The sequence below is a fragment of the Octodon degus genome, unplaced genomic scaffold (genome assembly GCF_000260255.1).
Source record: "Octodon degus isolate 3935 unplaced genomic scaffold, OctDeg1.0 scaffold00039, whole genome shotgun sequence".
NCBI lineage: Eukaryota > Metazoa > Chordata > Mammalia > Rodentia > Octodontidae > Octodon > Octodon degus.
Genome location: NW_004524615.1, coordinates 11,418,481 through 11,424,146, shown reverse-complemented (window position 1 = coordinate 11,424,146; position 5,666 = coordinate 11,418,481). Strand labels below are relative to the sequence as shown.

General features: G+C 45.7%; 1 pseudogene; it reads left to right on the top strand.

The window, feature by feature from the left end:
- Window positions 1-2,481: 2,481 nt before the first annotated feature.
- On the top strand, window positions 2,482-4,108 carry LOC101577281 (annotated as a pseudogene).
- The last annotated feature ends 1,558 nt before the right edge of the window (window positions 4,109-5,666 follow it).

Genomic DNA, 5,666 nt, shown 5'->3' with positions numbered 1-5,666 from the left:
AGAGGGGTTTGGGTGGAAGGCAAAGTCACTGAGATGAAAGCAAGGGCACCAGCACTGCAGTGAAAGTCACATGCAGCTGTGGTCCACAGCAGAAGTCTGAAGGTGGTGGCTACAAGAGGTGCCTGGAGTAACACAGATAAATCATTCTGAAGAAAGTGGCATCTCAGTCCTTCCTTTGTGCCTATCTGGTGGTACAAAGTGTGGATTTGTGCCTTCTCTGCCTATGGTCCTCTGCTCATTTCTAACTTAAACCTTCCCTTCAGGCATAGCTCCTCATTCATTCATTGATTCACTGATTGATTGACTCATTCATTCCTTACAGTGGGCCAGGCTCTTTGTTGGCCGTGGGATAAAAAGAAGGAAGGGCAGGAACTGGGCTTATCTCTGAAGACATGACAAGCCTCCTGAAGTCACCAGGATAGAAAGCAGAATCTGTAAGGAAATGATGACTTCCTGATTTCACAAATACTTACTCTGCCCTCTCTTTGGACTGGGTGATCTTTAAAACAGTAGGGATTCAGTGCTATTTAAAATCCATTTAGCTTTTGCCTCTGGGTTTAGAAGAGGGGATAGATGATGATGTGAGGGCCACAGTAATTCCCAGAGGGGAAGACTGACCTGGGTGCTTCCCTGAAGGCTTGTTGGCACAGCAGTGCTAAAGCCGGAAAACACTAAGTAGGCAGTGGAAGTAGAGCACAAAACCTCTCTCTCCCTGACCTTTTTCCTCCCTACTCTCTTCTTCCTTTACTCTCCTTTCTTCTTCATTGCCCAGGCTGGGCTTCAGCTTGAGGTTTTCCTGTCTCAGCCTTCCAGAATACTTCCACCTGTAATCTTTCTCGACCTGAAGCTAGGCTTGTGTCTTACACGTCTAACCCATGCTGGTTACAGTGGTTACATATCCTTCCTTACATAACTTCCTTGCATATTAAGCTTACAAAGCTCTCATCTTCCTCATAGTAACCTGTGGAAGGTGGAGGAGCACCATTCTTTGTTCAGGGTGCGGTGTGTAGCCAGAGAGAGATGGAGATCCTGAGTTGAGTGTAGGGAAAGGGTTTCCAATAAGACAGAGACATATGGGACCCCAAAATGAAAGGAAAGACCCTGCTTTGGTTTCTCTGACACCAAGATTCTAGGGTGTAGTAATAAACCAGGGACAATTTTGATTGGGAATTTTGCATGGGAGAGAATATATTTATCATTTCCATGTCTCTATGCATAGAAAAACAATGTTAAAACCCTAAATTGTACCTAATGAAAGGCCCTAGAAATTACTGTACAGATAGAGCATGCTAAGTCAGCAAGAGCAGCAGAGGAGATAGGGGAGGATGGCGTGGCTTCCAGAATTTTCCACCCCAGGGCCATGAGAGGCTGTCCCTGGGTGAACATCTGAATCATCCCAGAAATGTGTCCTCTCTTCATCACACATAGCTGGGACAACACAGCCTAAAGGGATGAAATATTTATTCTGGTTCCTGGTCTCAGTCCATAGTCAGTTGGCTCCATGGCTCTAGGGCCAGGAGCAAGGCAGAGCATTATGGTGGAAAGTATACAGGGTACAACAGAACTGCTTGCCTCAGGGCAGTCTGGAAGTGGGCGGGGGGAGAGACAGAGAAGGTATGGGGGGACGGGAGGGGAGGAAAGTGGGACAGAGAGAGAAAGAGAGACAGAGAGAGAGACAGAGAGTTCCAGGGTCCCAGGATCCCTTCAGGGCCATGCCCCCTAGCAGTCTCATTTCTACCCACTGAGCATCATTTCTTAAAGGTCCTACTCTGAGCCTTTAAGAATAGCACCACAGCCTGGGACCAAACCTTTAACATGTCCACTTTTGGAGAACATTTCAGGTCTAAAAGATAGCAGAGAGGTATTTATTTATTTATTTATTTATTTATTTATTTATTTATTTATTTGGCATAAGGTTTTCTAAGCAGCTCAGACTCATTGTGATTCTCCTCTCTCAGCAATCCCAGCAGTAGTATTACCAGGTGTGCCACCATGCTCAGTTTTGGTCGCCTGCAGGGTGTACCTGGGTTTCCAGGGTCAACACAGCATGTGGTACCAGGGGTTGAACCCAGGTCCCTGTGCTTGCCAGGCAGGTGCTTAGACCACCAGCTATCTCCCCAGCCCCAGAAAGGTATTTCATTTATTTATTTTTCATTTGTTTTCTTGGCACAGAGTCTCACTGCACAGATCACACTTGTGGTGATCCTCCTGCTTTCAGCCTCCCCAGCACTGTGATTACAGGCTTGTTCCACCATGCCCAGACTCTGTCTCTGGCTCAGAGCCCCCCTGGGGTGAGACTGGGGATCGAACCCTGGTCCCTACTCTTGTCAAAACAGACTGTTGTCTGCTGAGCTATCTCGCTGGCCAACTGGTTTTTTTTTAAGGCTCTATTTTTAATATTTTTTTAAAAGAGAATAAAACATAGCTTTTTAAAGAAAGAGAAAAGGGAGAACTGAGTATTGAGCCCCTGAAGAAGTTGCCAAAATGATGCCCAAACCAGTTATACTGTTGAAAGAGGGGACTGACAGCTCCCAAGGCATCCCTCAGCTGGTGAGTAACAACAGTGCCTGCCAGGTGGTTGCCGAGCTGTAAGAACCACCCTGGATCCCCGTGGCATGGAAGAGCTTATTGCAGATGGCTGAGGCAAAACAACAATTTCTAATGATGGGGCCACAATTTTGAAACTTCTAGATGTCATGCATCCTGCAGCAAAGACTTTAGTGGACATCGCCGAATCTCAAGATGCTGAGGTTGGTGATGGCGCCACCTCTGTGACCCTGCTGGCTGCAGAGTTTCTGAAGCAGGTGAGACCCTACGTGGAGAAAGGTTTGCACCTCCAGATCATCATCCGAGCTTTCCACACAGCTACACAGTTGGCAATTAACAAGATCAAGGAGCTCGCTGTGACCATGAAGAAGCAAGAGAAAGTGGAGCAGAAGAAGCTGCTGGAGCGTGTGCCATGACAGCTCTGAGCTCCAGGCTGGTCTCCCAGCAGAAAGCCTTCTTTGCCAAGATGGCGGTTGATGCTGTGATGATGCTCGATGATTTGATGCAGTGTAAGATGATTGAAATCAAGCAGCTACAGGTGGAGTCCTGGAGGAGTCTCGGCTGGCGGCTGCTGTTGCATTCAAGAAGGCTTTCTCTTACACTGGATTTGAAATGCAACCTAAAAAAGTAAAATAACTCCAAGATTGCCTTATTAAATGTTGAACTCGAGCTGAAAGCTGAGAAAGACAATGCTGAAATCAGAGTCCACACAGTAGAGGATTATCAGGTAATCGTTGATGCTAAGTGGAACATTCTGTATGACAATTTAGAGAAGGTTTATAATTCTGGAGCCAAAGTAATTTTGTCCAAACTCCCTATTGGGATTGTGGCCACCCAGTACTTCACTGATAGGGACATATTCTGCACTGGCCATGTGCCTGAGGAGGATTTGAAGAGGATAATGAGGGCCTGTGGAGGCTCAATCCAGACCAGTGTGAATGGTCCATCAGCAGATGTGCTGGGCCGCTGCCAGCTGTTCAAAGAGACCCAGGTTGGAGGTGAAAGGTACAGTTTCTTCACTGGCTGCCTCAGGACCAAGGCTTGCACCTTCATCTTCTGTGGTAGAGCTGGGCAGTTCATGGAGGAGACAGAGCAGTCTCTGCGTGATGCCATCATGATTGTCAGGAGAGCCATCAAGAATGATTCAGTGGTGGCTGGTGGTGAAGCCACGGAGATGGAGCTATCTAAGCACCTTCAGGATTCCTCAAGGACTATCCCAAGAAAACAGTGGCTACTTATCAGGGCATATGCTAAAGCCTTGGAGATTATCCCATGCCAGCTATGTGACAATACTGACTTTGATGTTACAAACATCCTGAACAAACTACTGGCTCGGCATGCCCAGGGTGGCATGTGGTATTGGGGTGGACATCAACACTGCGGACATTACTGACAACTTCACAGCGTTCTTGTGGGATCTGCTGTGGTGCGGATCAATGCCCTGACAGCAGCCTCTGAGGCTGAGTGCTTGATCCTGTCCATTGATGAGACCATCAAGAACCCTTGCTCCACTGTCGATACTCCTTCAGCAGTGGGCCAAGGCCAGGGCTGTCTCCCTTGAGATCTTCCCATCACACTGACTGGCAGCTGGCTGCAGGTGTGCTTGCCCTCCGTGGCTTGGCTCATTGGTATTATGAAGAAGTGGTAATAATTGGTCTGTTCTGTTCTCACTGGAGGTTATTTAAATAAAACTTAGGACAAAAAAAAGAAAAAGAAAAAGAAGAAAGTATTAGAAATGATACAGAATTCCACTAATCAAAATGATAGGAATTCAACAATGGTTGTTATATTGTTGTCTTCAAATTAGTTGTTCAGATTACCAGATATCAGCATGCAAAATTGGTCAAAAAATTATTAACTGTTCCTTTCAATAGGCCAGTAGAAATCAGCAGTACAATTATCTAAGCTATCCTGTGTATGTATTTTCCCCCTTCTTTCTTTTCTCCTTTTCCTCATCTCAGTTGTTCCTTTCCTTTGAAAGTTTCTTTCCCTTTTACAGCATCTATTATACTTTTGGATATTATTTATTCTTTCAGTCTTATACTAGGGAGACAATGCTATGTTGTTAATGTGAAAAGGCAGATTCCTGCATTCCACCTATGGACTGAATTGCCTTAATGTCCAGATGTGATATATTTGGAGATTGGTTCTTTTGGGAGGTCTGATGTTATAATATAAAAAGAAATTGTGTTGTTGCTTCAGCCTTTCTATGCTCGTTGCCCTGAATACAGGACTGTGGTGACTGGATTTGTTGAAGTGGGAGTTCAGGTCAGCAGCAGCTGGTGTAGGCCATGTTGGTGAGGCATAGTCTAATTTCTGAGATCTAGGTAGCAAGCTGCTGGCATTTCAGTTATTAAAGCAAGAAAGTCACCTACTTTAAGAAGCAAAGATAAGAAGCAAAGATTCCCTTCCACTCCGCAAAGAATATTCAAAAATCACCTTTTTTTTTTTTTTAACATAAGTAACATCCTGTTCTCTACTCACTTCTCTTGCAGCCAGACGTCTTCTGCATGTAAGTAACCACTGAAGGCATAGACACATAAACATGGCCACAGATACGTGTATACCTGCACAGAGCTGCCACGGAGATATCAATTATGGTGCGCTGAATTCACAGGAAAGCATTCCCTGCCTCAACATTTTGTTTTGGACAGGGCTTTTAAAAAATAAAAATAAAATAGAAAATTCCTTTCTTCTGCTAAGTTTTCAGTTATAAGTGGAAACATCTCTCCTGACGTTTGATGTACAGGCACACTGTCCTTTGGGGCTTCCTGGATGCTACTTAGGCAGAGATTGGGCAAGAACAATGACGTCAATCATATTTCTTTTTCTCCTTTGCCGCCCCACCATCCTGCATATCCTTTGACCCCACAGTGAAAGAAATTCACCTGCAGCCAACTTGAAGGCTTTCACACTGAGCACTCTGTCTTCCCGGTCTGATTCCAGTGTCTTCTTTCCTCTCTCCCTCCCGCCCTAGCTGCATCTCCCTGCAGTCTCGTCTCTGTGCCCCACCTCTCTCCTGGGGCCTCTGTGCAGAGAAAGACTGATGCACTTCTGAAGCACACAGAGCACATCAGGGCCCCACCAGGGCTTCCTCCAAAGGCTGAAAGCTTGAAACT